Below are 13,241 nucleotides of genomic sequence, written 5' to 3' on the forward strand. Positions count from 1 at the left end.
ATATTGTTCAGACCGCACTTGGAGTATTCAGGCCCCTTATGTAAGAAAGGATGTGCTGGCATTGGAGAGGGTCCAGAGGAGGTTCACGAGAATAATCCCAGGAATGAAAGGGTTAATGTATGAGGTGCATTTAATGTCTCTGGGCCTGAACTATATTAGAATGGGGGAGGGGAGTGGATTTCATTGAAACCTATCAAATGTTGAAAAGCCTAGATATTGGAGTTTGAGAGGATGTTTCCAGTGGTGGGGGAGTCTAGGACCAGAGAGCATAGCCTCAGAATACAAAGGTGTCCTTTTAGAATAGATGAGGAAAAATTTCTTTAGGCACAGGATGCTGAATTTGTGAAATTAATTGCCTTAGATAGCTGTGAAGGCCAATTCATGGGATATATTTAAAGTAAAGGTTGATACGTTCTTGATTAGTAAAGGCATCAGAGATTTGGGTTAGAAGGTGGAATGGAAGTACATGTTTGGCACAGAATCGTGGGCTAAAGGGCCTGTATTGTGCTGTAGGTTTTCTATGTTTCTATGGGATAATAAATCAACCATGATCCGATGGTGGAGCAGTTTGATGGGCTGAATGGCCTAATTCTGCCCATTTGTCTTATGTGCTGCCTTTTGGGTCCTGATTTCATCCAAAACCCAATCGACCTTTCTCAAGTGTAAAGATTCCTGTGGCCCTGTTAACATAAACTTGCCAGCCCACAGGTTCGGCCATGATCTCGAATGACAGAGAGACTCAAGGGGCCTTGTGACCTATTCCTGCCCTAACATTTGGTGCTTTTAAATTTATTTATTTTATTTAGTTTAGAGAAAGCACGGTTACAGGCTCTTCCGGTCCAACGAACCTGCGTCGTCCAAGCACGCCGATGTGACTAATTGACCTACTAACCCCGGTACGTCTTTAGAACATGGGAGGAAACCGGAGCACCCGGAGGAAATCCAGGCGGTCATGGGGAGAACGTACAAGCCCCTTATAGACGGTGGCAGGAATTAAACCCAGTCGCTGGTGCTGTAATAGCATTACACTAACCCCTACAGTACCACACTGGTGTATTTCTTAGTAAACTTAGGTGGTCACATTTCTTAGCTATTGCTTGATAAACAATCCCGTAAAAGTGGCTTCCTCTCTAGAACACTGCAGTATAATTATGTAAGAAAAGCACGGGTTTCCCCTCGTCCTCTGGTTTCCTTTTACATAGCAAAGACGTGCTGTTTGGTAAGCCAATCATCTGTAAATTACCCCTGGTGCAGTAGGTGACAGAAGAATCAGATGGCAGGAAGTGATCGGCACGTGAGCACGAGCACCTTACTAAGAAATCTGTGGGGGAATAGGATTGACGGGGTTTCTTTGAGAGCTATCACAGCCAATTGGCCAAGTGGCCTCATTTTTTTCATGAGCTGATAAGAAATATTATATTGATTCCAGTACCCTGAGGAAGGAAGTGGTGTTTTACGAAGGAAAAATTGGAAATAAAACTCAGAAAGTTTGGTAAAACAAGCTGTCAGTCCAATATTAAGGTAGATAATTTTAAGGAGGAAACTAATTGACTTCAGTTCTCCTCAGAAGTTGATATTTTTATCACTGTAATCTTGATATACAACCTTCCATGGCCTTAATCAGAGCTCCTGCACATATAAAAGTAGTGGAAAGTCAATTTCACATTTAATAGGCTGCCGTGTGCACTGATTGCCTCTGTGTTTCCCGGACACACCACAAACTGGAAACGTTGCCCTGTTCACAGCTGTAACTGTCGCTCATTCAGCCAGGCTTTCATTACGGTCAAAGACACAGAAACAGAGCATATTAACAGGGGCTTAAGGCAGCCACATGCCAAATTATAAAGAAAGAAGCATTTTGAATAGCCACCAAGTGTTGTGCCTTTACCCAGACGCAGGCATGTGGAGGGAGTCACGGCGGAGCGAACGAGGGGCAAACACAATGGATCTAATTACATTCAATAGGGACCCTGATCACACAAAAGGTCATGGACTGAGCACAGGTCTCTCTGAATTTCCATTTCAGCTTCAGGGTTGGAGAAAGTGCAGCAGCATCAGGCTATTTTGCAAATGCATTTAATGATGAAGTGTGGATGTGTGGGGTATAGGTGGGGGTCAGGGGTGTGGTTAGGATAAGTGAGAAAACACCAGAGTATTCTGAGTATCCATTATTATGTAATTTTTCTTTTCTCTCTGAACAGCCCTCTGGCACCTTATCTGTTCTTTACATGGGCTCTATGTTATTTGACAGTCAAAATAGCAAGGCAATCTCATCTCAATGTTCTCCAGAGTCTGCGCTAGAATTCATGTGTGATTCTGGACTGAGCTGAGGATGGAAGTGGTAGATATAGGTTAAATTGTAACATTTAAGAGGAGTTTGAATGGTTACAAGGACAAGATAGGTATGGAGGGATATGGTCCATGTGCCGGTAGATGGGACCAGATAGAAAACCAGGCCAACATTGACTAGATGGGCCAAAGGTCCTACTTCTTTGCTGTCTATGGAGTTACCTGATAGCAGGAATTTTGGTTGGTTTTACTCTCCCCTACACCAGGAGCCAGGTGTGACCTGAGCGGGTTGAGCTAACTAAGCACGGTCTAAGCAACAAATCTGGGACCCTCCTCCTTGCTGAAGCTTGCTCATTTCTGCACCATAGGTCATCTTCTCTACCACCAGAGAGGGGAAACCCTGAGCCAGCAGAATAGTTCATGGTCAAACGCTTAAGGATGGTCCAGATGAATTCACTTTAATGCTAAAGGAAGAAAATTGCTTGTGTTTATATAACTCTTCATGAGGTTAGGTGGTCCTGAAGGGCATTACATCCAGGGAAATACTTTCTGAAGTCATGTTTGTGGGAAATAGCATCACAGGCAAAGCTGTGATAATCACCAGACAGAATATTTGGTTATGGGATAATTATTGGTCAAGCTCTGGAGGGAACTCTAATACTCTTCTTTGAAACAGTGTCAGGGATGTTTAATGTCCATTTGAGAGGCCATTCTCAATATAAGAACATCAGAGGTAGAAACAGCAGCGGATCATTTGGTTCGATGACCCTGTTTTGCCATTCTGATTGATTACCTTGACACCACTTTCCAGCACCAACTCCATATTCCTTATATCTCACTGTGTGCATACATCTACTGATGCTTCTGGACACATCATCAGTGAGGTTCCTGGAATCATCGGGTGTTTCAGCTCTTTCAACATCATAAAGCCTTCTCCAGGTGACCCAGCCGGGGCTGATCAGACCCCATCTTGTGTCCAGGTGGCTGGCTACACATGACTCCATGGCTCCCCTCTCTTGAGCCACAGCCACCTCGAGGCCCTCTCTGCCGCATCAAAATCAGTTGTCTTGATCTTGAATATACTTGACGACTGAGCCCCCAGGAGATAGATGATTCTTGGAAAGAAATTCCAAAGATTCAAACTCTGTTGGTGAGGAAATTCCTTCTCATTCCTGTCCTGAATGACCTGTCCCTTATGTTGAGACTTAAACCTTAATCCCAGACACTCCAGCCAAGTGAAACAGTACCCACACCTTTTACACTAACGTTTTGAAGAATTTTATGTTTCAATGAAATTGTCTCTCCTTTTTTTTTCAAAGTCTAGGGAGTGTAACCCAGTCTGTTTCATGGTCAGTGTCATTTTAAAAGATAGCGTGTGTCTAAAGCCTACCAGAATTTAATACTTGTACAATTGTGAGCACTGGTGTTAAAGACACAAACATCCAGACTGAGAAAGGAGAGGTTGAAAATTGAAATTTCTTCTTAAATGAATATTCGAGGTGGTCTCCCTAAGTTTCAAAGATGCAGGTTGTACTACAGATGCCATCTGTAGGTGCTGTGACCTTTGCCCTACCCATCCCTTCCCCTCCCCCCAATGAACCCTCCTGCTCGACACACACGTTCTCCATCAACTACCCTGTCAGTGGCAGTGACAGCATCAGAAGTTCGCAGATAAATTTTATAGTCAGAATAAATCTTGTTTCATTGACAGCAGAAGGACATTTGTCAATAATTACATACACTCTCTTGCTTCCATTCATTCTGATGGAGCGAGGGCAGGCTTCATGTGCCTGCTGCTGTTCTCCATTCAATCCATGATTTCAATGGAAGATAAAGAAACAAGACCCCCTCAAGCAGCTGTTACTGAGTCAGACAGATGAGGCACACACCAGCTGATCCTGACACAAGGCTCCGCGCTCCAACAATTGGCATTTTGTTTGCTGCCAGTAACACACATTCCGCGGGTTCACTGCCCTCAAAACAAAGCAAATTTCCTCAAATAACCCGATCCATTCAATTATATTACTGCTTCTTGGAGTAGGAGTTTCTCACTGAGACTTAACTAGCGGCTAAAAAAACCCACAACTTTTGTGGGGGAGGGAATCACCACACAAACGCGACCTAAAAGCCACCATCCAGTCTTGAGGAATACAGATATTTGATTCTGATCTCTTGAGTTTAAGCAACTTAGTCAGCACTTGGGAAAAAAAGCACTGACCAAGAGCCTGATTCCCTCAATTCGACTCAAATTGCCGTTCGGCTAATGAAGTACTTGCGGCCATTGTTGTAACAATGCACTCATTTTACGCACAGTGAGGTCCCACAAAATGTGATAATGGCACAGAGGATCTAATTTTACATGAATAAAAATAGAGATAAATATTGGCCTGGATAACTTATTTATTCTTCTTCCAAGTAGTGTCATAGAATTTATTTACTCCAGTAAGTGCAGTTACTGCTAATTTTACCCACTTCCCCTGACCAGTACCATCTACTCCAGTACTTCACGGAAATAACTTTTCTTTTTACTTAGCAAATATTGACGTCCATTTGTCAATAAGTTACATTTGAGTTAAATATTAGTCTCCTCATTGGTACACCTGTTCTTTCCAGCGAATACGGAACAACAGGGAAAACTAACGAGCTTCATGCTCTCCAGGAAGGGAAGCTCATTAATTGTCTGGGGTCGTCTCACTTAACCGCAAGCAAGGGAATGGACCGTAATCTGCAGCAGTGGAAGAGCAAACAAACTGAGGACTTTAGAGAGTTTTAATATCAAAGGGAATCAGCTTGGAGTGTAAAATGGTGCACTGCCATATCAGCTGTCCTGCCCCTCATTGAACCAAAGCTTCTGCCTCAGGTGCTTTACAATATCCTAGGGCACCATGCCAAGGGGAACTAGGAAGTTCAGGGTGTCCCAGATATTATTTGTGCTTCCAAAAATATCACTCTCTGGTCTTTATCCCTTTGCTTTGTGGGAACTTTTCAGCAGTACATTACTTCAAAGACATTTCATTGAGAGTAAAACATTTTGTGATTTACATGGTTATAAAGGAGGCTAAACAAATGCAAGTCTTTCTGGGAATATGATGAACGGTTAATAGCAGAATGAGCAAGATTAAAAGGAAATGTTATCTGACTTCAGAGCAATAATCCTGAGTTCCTAGGTCAGTGTAACACTCTTCCTCTTTAATATTCCGAGTGTGCAGGGTACAGACGCGTGTTGGGGTGACTGCATAATTCTCCCAATGTTACAGAATGCTGGGGCTTGCTTTGTGTTGATACAAGAGTGCAGCAATTGTCATTGTAATTGTATAAGAGGACAGACGCGTGCCTAGGGACAGACTGCTGGGGTTTCTATTCTGTTAGTAATCTCATTGTAATGTTCGGAGAGCTGTGGTGCTTTGCACCTGTTCCCCCCTGGCCTCCCATTCAGGCCGGTGTCAGCACCAGAGAGCAATGCACTATGCGCCAGCACCATCTGCTAGCCCGTGTTAAAGGGACTGTCCATCAAACTAGGGGTGGGGAGGGGGGAGAGCACACACTCGCAAGCACGCAGAGCACTGAGGACACAATAGTTTTCCATGTGGTACTGAAGGTTAACGGGCATCTCCATCAAAGCCGGCACAAGTCACAGTCCTGAGCAATAAGCTTGTAGCTCCTCACTTCCACTGGGCTCCCACTACGTGGTGTCAGAATGCCTCGTAGTTTGTTTCCATGCCGAGCCGGAGTTACTCAATTCTCAGCATCAGATTTTTATTTGTTCTCTTTTACTGGAAAAGGCACTGACTCCAATTAACTTGTGGTTGCCACTGTTTTTGTTTGACTGGACGTCCATCCATGCATTGAGCACCAGCAATGGGAAGTGCAAGCACAATTCTTTGTCCGAACGAATGATTCTCCTGAATGTGGAGATCTGGGCTGACACCTGGACTTTTCAATCCATCCAGCCAAAATTGTCCAAAATCACAGCTCGTTCCCCATTCTAGGACCCTGGCCCTGTTGTTTCGATACACTCTGGGCCTGGACCCTGCTGCCACATTCTGGCCCAACCCTGACCTTTTGAAATCAGCCCAGCACTTAAATCGATCTAACCTTACTCTCGGTTTAGGTGGATGGGCTCCAAAACTCCTCTGCTCCGATTTTTCTCCGCTTCGCCCACCCTGACTCCATCTCGACCTTGCTCCGACTACCTCTCCTTAACCTCAACCTCACCCTCACTCCAACTTTGCATCGCACCTGCATGCCTCAACTTCACTCACTACTTCATTGTTTGCGGCGATTGTTTACCGCAACTTTCTCAGAGAGAAATGTTACTAATAAAGTATTTCGTTGTATTTCTTGCTTTATGAACCACCAGTAAGCTGTCACCTGCCTTCAGAAGCACCATCTTAAACTGGAAACCTTCCATTCTGTCCGTGGTTTATTGTCAGTAAAAATGTCCAAAACATTTTGAACAAATTTCCTTAGCCTCGCTCTTTGAAGATCATGCCTTTAGAATTATTATTACATTGAGGGAAACCTATTGGCACATTGATTTCACACTGTCTCCCTGTAGAACAATCCATTCAGACCCAATTCCCCAGAGCTCCTATGAGCCTACTCGATTTCCATTCAAATGTTCTGCTTAACTATTTCATTGGAAATTTGGGGTTCGATTCCTGCTGCTGTCTATGAGGAGTTCGCACAATCTCCCTGTGACTGTGTGGGTTTCCCCGCAAATGCTCCAGTGTCCTCCCACATTCCAAAGATGTACAGTTAGAGTTAGCAAGTTGTGAACATGCCACACTGGTGCTGGAACCATGGCAACACGCAGGCTGCCCCCAGCACAACCCTCAGACTGTGTTGGTCATTGATGCAAAACAAGGTTTCAATGTACATGTGGCAAATGGAGCTAATCTCTTTTCATTCTTACATGCAGTAAAGACCAGGTCATAATGGAGTAAATAAATTTTCCTTGCATTCTCCCCTGTATGTTTCTGTAAATCATAGATCTGAACCTGAAAGTTAAATGCTGGCATCAGCCACGTATAGATAGTCAAAGAAGGTTCACAACTGTTTGCCAACTCATCTAAAATACCAGGCCACTTACTCGTAAAACAGATCATTTAACACCTCGTTGGTCATGAACTTGACAGTGGGCTGCCTGAACACAAATCTGGAGTGAGATATTCTTCAGCCAAGGCCACCTTGACCCTCAGATGATGATTCCCTCTGGCAGTAGCTTTCTGTGACTGTGCCCATGCTGCTGAAATAGTACGGCAGGTCACGACAAGTTTGTGCTTGTGTTAGACTGAACTTGGAGAAGCAACACAGAAGATTATAACATCAGAACAGTGAGCTGCTGCTCTTCCCTCTCGTTGTCGCAGGAGGGATCTCTCTCTCCCTCGCTGGAGAGAAAGCCTGTCTGAGATACTGAAGTGCTGGCTATGTGCTGTAGATTTTGATGGACTCTGGATCAAAACCCCCTTTGGGGGCTTTTGCTCTTGCTTGCATGTGGGAGGTGGGGGGGGGGGTTCGCTGCTTCTGGTGCAAGTGTACATTCATTGTGTACAGTTCTGGTCACCAAATTATAGGAAAGATGTCAACAAAATAGAGAGAGTACCGAGGAGATTTACTAGAATGTTACCTGGGTTTCAGCACCTAAGTTACAGAGAAAGGTTGAACAAGTTAGGTCTTTATTCTTTGGAGCGTAGAAGGTTGAGGGGGGACTTGATAGAGGTATTTAAAATTATGAGGAGGATAGATAGAGTTGATGTGGATAGGCTTTTTCCATTGAGAGTAGGAGAGATTCACACAAGAGGAAATGAGTTGAGAGTTAGGGGGCAAAAGTTTAGGGGTAACACGAGGGGGAACTTCTTTACTCAGAGAGTGGTAGCTGTGTGGAACGAGCTTCCAGTAGAAGTGGTAGAGGCAGGTTCGATATTGTCATTTAAAGTAAAATTGGATAGGTATATGGACAGGAAAAGAATGGAGGGTTATGGGCTGAGTGCAGGTCGGTGGGTTTAGGTGAGAGTAAGCGTTCGGCACGGACTAGAAGGGCCGAGATGGCCTGTTTCCGTGCGGTAATTGTTATATGGTTATAAGTGGAGGGAGGGGGAAGTGTGATGCTTCTGCTTCGGCTTGTGGGTGGGAGGGGTAGGGGGCTTTGGAGTTCTGATGTTACTATTATTCATTCTTTCAGGTTTCTTGTTTCACGGATGTCTGTGAAGAGTAAGAATTTCGGGTGGTATACTGTATACGTTCTCTGATATTAAATTGAACCACCTGAGTCACAAGATTCTATAACAAAAGGTTTAATGTTCTACCTTGGCACCTTTTACATCGGTACCATCAAGGAGCGGGAGGAGTTCTGGGTGAGGTATACAGTAAACTTGTTCATGCACTGGGGTGAAAAATACACAAGTAGTTTAGGAACAGGAATTGCTCACTTAGCTCTTCTAAAATCTTTGAGTCATTTATTGAGATAATAGCTGATTTGTGAGATGATCCCATAAAGTCGCTTTGCACTACCTCCCCTGCATAACTTCCATTTATTAAACTTACTTCACAACTTCGCAATGCCATAAAGCATCTGAGAGCCAGGGATAACGTTTTGAAATGTAGTTGCTGTTATTACCTCACCAAAGAGTAAATGGGGTAAGAGAAAATTTGTCTTCTGTGTAGAATTGACTTGAAAAAAAGGAATGACAACTAGGACACAGGGAACTTGAGCAACAGACACAAATACTAGAGGAACTCAGCAAGTCAGGCAACATCTATGGAGAGGAATAAACAGTCGACGTCTTGAACCGAAACCCTTCATCAGGACTTGGAGAACTCTCTAGCTCATCTTCCAATGGTGCGACATTAAGAAAGAGCACACGTTGGCTTAGTGTTTCATCTAGTGAACAGTACCTCTGACAGTGCACTGCTGTACTGAACTGTCAGTTTGGATTTTGTACATTCAGGGCCTCTGATGTCAGCCTTCAATCCACCATCTTCCAACGCAGACTGATAAAATGAAAACAGATAAGTTCAATGTGAACAAGGTTAGTTACAGTACATGCAACAAAGAAATCTTAAGAGTTACTCAACCCTTGTGGCCTTCAAAGAAGGTGCGGTTATGAAAGAAACACTTCCAATTTATGTAAATAATTAAATGGAGATAATTTCTGAACACATTGCATAAGCCAAGATAGAATAGTATAATCTCTAAAAAGTACACTGAGATCACAGTCAACCTCACCTCACATAAACAGTTGGAATAGCCTAACAGACACAATATTATGGTTCAAGACATTTGAATCAGTCAGGGATTTGGTGTTAGATTTGGGATGAAGTACACTTAAGCTAGCATGTCCTTAATTCAACAGCTATACATTGCTACTCTGCCAATCTAATCGATTATTTCTGAGTCACCATACACTTGCCTCATAGTTAACTGAACCTTATTAGATGTGCTGGATTGGTGTAGCATGAGGGCACTTCTGAGAATTGGATCTTGCCCCAACTTCATCTTCCTCCCAGCCCCACACTGCTGCAGGCTCCATTAGCAGCTGAGCCCCGATCAGGTGTAACTGTTGTGTATTTCCAGCACCGGAAATCTGCAGCCCTGTGTTTTGTTCGAAGGATGGATTTGGGCCAGATTAGATTCCTGCTGTGATTCAAAGCTGGGAGGAGACAAAGTGGGTGTTTGATTGATGCAATGAGGAGGAATCAGGAGATTGATGAAGTTGCATAATACCAAGATGTCACTGGCGACTTACAGCAACATTTTTCAGGCAGCTCACTAAACTACTAGATATACTTCTTCTGAATTGCTAGCATCGCAATCTGTAGCCTATAATTCTCTTTAGGGAACATACTTTTGAATTGTTTAAGTTAACTCGAGACTACTAGACAGGTATATGGAGGAATTTAAGGTGGAGAGTTATATGGGAGGCAGGGTTTAAGGTTCAGCATGGCATTATGGGCTGAAGGGCCTGTACTGTGCTGTATTGTTCTATGTTCTATGTTTTATGAGCTCCTGACGGGCTCAGCAAGCTTAATTCTCAGTAATGCAGGTATGACATTTTGAAGTGGACCATCATCAATGGTTCCTGAATCAGTGTGGATAACTTCACTCACCTCAACACTGAACTGGTTCCACAGTCTATGGACTCACTTTCAAGGACTGTACGTCTCATGTTCTCAGAATTATTTTCTTTTTGTAGTTGTATTTGCACAATTTGTTTCCATTTGCACATAAGTTGTTTGTCAGTCTTTGTTTGCGTGCTGTTTTTCATTAATAATATTGCACTTAATTGTTCTACTGTGAATACCTGCAAGAAAATGAATCTCAGGGTTGGGTATAGTGACATATACATAATATAATAAATTTACTTTGACCTTTGAACTTTGGTGGCACGGGGTTGATAGGAAGGCAGGGGTGTGGGGAGAGAAATGGACATCTTTTACATGATGTCAGAATTGGTTTGGGGGAGGTGTAGGTAACGAGGGAGCCACAGATATTTGAATGAAGGTGGTAGAGTCAGTGAGTGCCAGGTCAGGAATTCTCAAATGCTTAAGAAGATTTGTGGAATGGTCTCTTCTCCAGACGTTGGCATCATCTTTTCCGTATGCTACCAGAGCTCCCAATCAAGTGACTAGCAAAAGCTAAAACAAAACATCAGTCTTTGCTTGCGTGTAGTCTTTCATTGATTCTATTGCATTTCTTTGTTCTACTGTGAAAGCCTGCAAGAAAATGCATCTCAGGGTAACATATATGTACTTTGATGATAAGCTTACTTTGAACTTTGAGCCAGCCTCTGGTAGCGCATTCCAGGCACCCACCACTCTCCGCGTTTTAAAAAAAATCTCCTTTGAACTTACCCCTTCTCACCTTAAATACATGCCCTCTAGTCGTGGACATTTTAATCCTGAGAATAAATAAAGATACTGGTTGTCTCCTCTGTCTGTGCCCCTCATTATTTTATAAACTATTTGACGTCCCCTTAGCATCCACTGCTCCGAAAACAAAACCGCAAAACTAGGTTCTTCAAGTAGTCTGTTTAGAGTCCCGTTCTGCAATTGTCAGCATGTACCTGTGGTTGAAAATTATTTTAATATCTTACCAAAGCAGCTGTATGTCTAAAGCTGCTGATTTAACCAACTTATCCTGATTGTGGTGGTCACTTTCATAATGGTGTGCCCTATGGTTACTTTAAACTTTGTGTGTGTTCTCTGCAGTGGATAATGCAGGAGGGATAACTAGCAGTGCTGTAAGGAATCGATTGGTGAATAAAGTGCTCATATTCACCTGACTCATCGGTGCTTTTGTGTGTTAGAGGCTGCACCTATAACATCAAATTTCTATTGGTGAACAATGGAAATGGCCACAGGCTGGTATGAATGATAAAAAGATTAGATTTATTTGATATAGCTCAAAACATTCTGTGAAATCCGTCATTTGTGTCAAAACAAATCAGCGAGGATTGTGCCGTGGGCAGCCATCAAGTGTCACCACACTTGGCATGCCAAAATAGCATGCCGACAATTTACTAACCCTAATCTGAACCCGTACGTCTTTGGATTGTGGGAGGGATCCGGAACACCTGAGGAAAGCCTTGGGGTCACGGGGAGAATGTACAAGCTTCTTACAGACAGTGGCGGGAATTGAACCTTGAATGGCGATTGTTGCTAGCTACGCTACCATGTCGCCCTCATGGAATGGGTGTCTCATGCTGGGAAAGTTAGAATGGATTTCCAGGGACTGTGCCCAGGCCAGGTTTTAAATCAGCTCAGAAATTATTGTGAGTTCAATCTAGAAAATGAATGAAAAGTAATTTACAAATGTATCAAATTTCTTACTATGGAAATCTGAAACTAAAGCAGCAAAAACGAGAATCACCCAGCAGACTGGCAGCACGTTACAGAGTTAATGTTTCAGGTGCATGACCTTTTCTTCAGAAACATACTGAAACTGGTTTCTCAAACCGATCAATAATATTTCAGGTGTATGACCTTTTCATCAGAAACGCACAAACTGGTTTCTCAAACCGATCAATAATATTTCAGGTGTATGACATTTTCTTCAGAAACGTACTGAAACTGGTTTCTCAAACCGATCAATAATATTTCAGGTGCATGACCTTTTCATCAGAAACGCACAAACTGGTTTCTCAAACCGATCAATAATATTTCAGGTGCATGTCCTGTTCTTCAGAAACGTACTGAAAGTGGTTTCTCAAACCGATCAATAATATTTCAGGTGCATGACCTTTTCTTCAGAAACATACTGAAACTGGTTTCTCAAACCGATCAATAATATTTCAGGTACATGAACTTTTCTTCAGAAACGCACAAACTGGTTTCTCAAACTGATCAATAATATTTCAGGTGCATGACCTTTTCTTCAGAAACGTACTGAAAGTGGTTTCTAAAAACCGATCAATAATATTTCAGGTGCATGAACTTTTCATCAGAAACGTACTGAAAGTGGTTTCTCAAACCGATCAATAATATTTCAGGTGCATGACCTTTTCTTCAGAAATGTACTGAAACTGGTTTCTAAAAACCGATCAATAATATTTCGGGTGCATGTCCTTTTCTTCAGAAACATACTGAAAGTGGTTTCTCAAACCAATCAATCTCGCAAAACCTTACTGATTCCGGAGTATTTGCCCAAAGACTGGTAAATGCACTACCTGGCCAAGAAAAAGGAAATGAGTTGTATTTATTTAGAACCAATGCTGAGAAAATCACGAGGAATTTACCATACAATGATTCACTTTAATGCATGGTTAACTGATATTAACAAACAAATATAGATCAGCCATTGAATAATTCACCACTGTGCAGGGGGAATTAAATATTGTGTGAAGTGTAATTTTCTGAATTCTCTCTAAAACCAAGGGAAACCACAAAATGGATTTTAGTAAAATCATTTCTTCAGCAAAAAAAACCTCCTCAAATTGAGGGGCATTTTGCTT

General features: G+C 42.6%; 1 long non-coding RNA gene across 1 annotated transcript in view; it reads right to left on the reverse strand.

Annotated features, from left to right (window-relative positions):
- Window positions 1-8,640: 8,640 nt before the first annotated feature.
- The window catches only part of LOC140739830 (uncharacterized), an 83,938-nt gene continuing 79,337 nt past the window's right edge, over window positions 8,641-13,241 (reverse strand). The window contains exons 3-4 of the long non-coding RNA XR_012101762.1: window positions 10,399-10,592; window positions 8,641-9,282 (exon numbers count right to left, since the gene is read on the reverse strand). This is a non-coding gene — a long non-coding RNA (uncharacterized lncRNA). The remainder of the gene's footprint in view (window positions 9,283-10,398; window positions 10,593-13,241) is intronic.

The sequence above is a fragment of the Hemitrygon akajei genome, chromosome 16 (assembly GCF_048418815.1).
Source record: "Hemitrygon akajei chromosome 16, sHemAka1.3, whole genome shotgun sequence".
In the NCBI taxonomy this organism is placed as follows: domain Eukaryota; kingdom Metazoa; phylum Chordata; class Chondrichthyes; order Myliobatiformes; family Dasyatidae; genus Hemitrygon; species Hemitrygon akajei.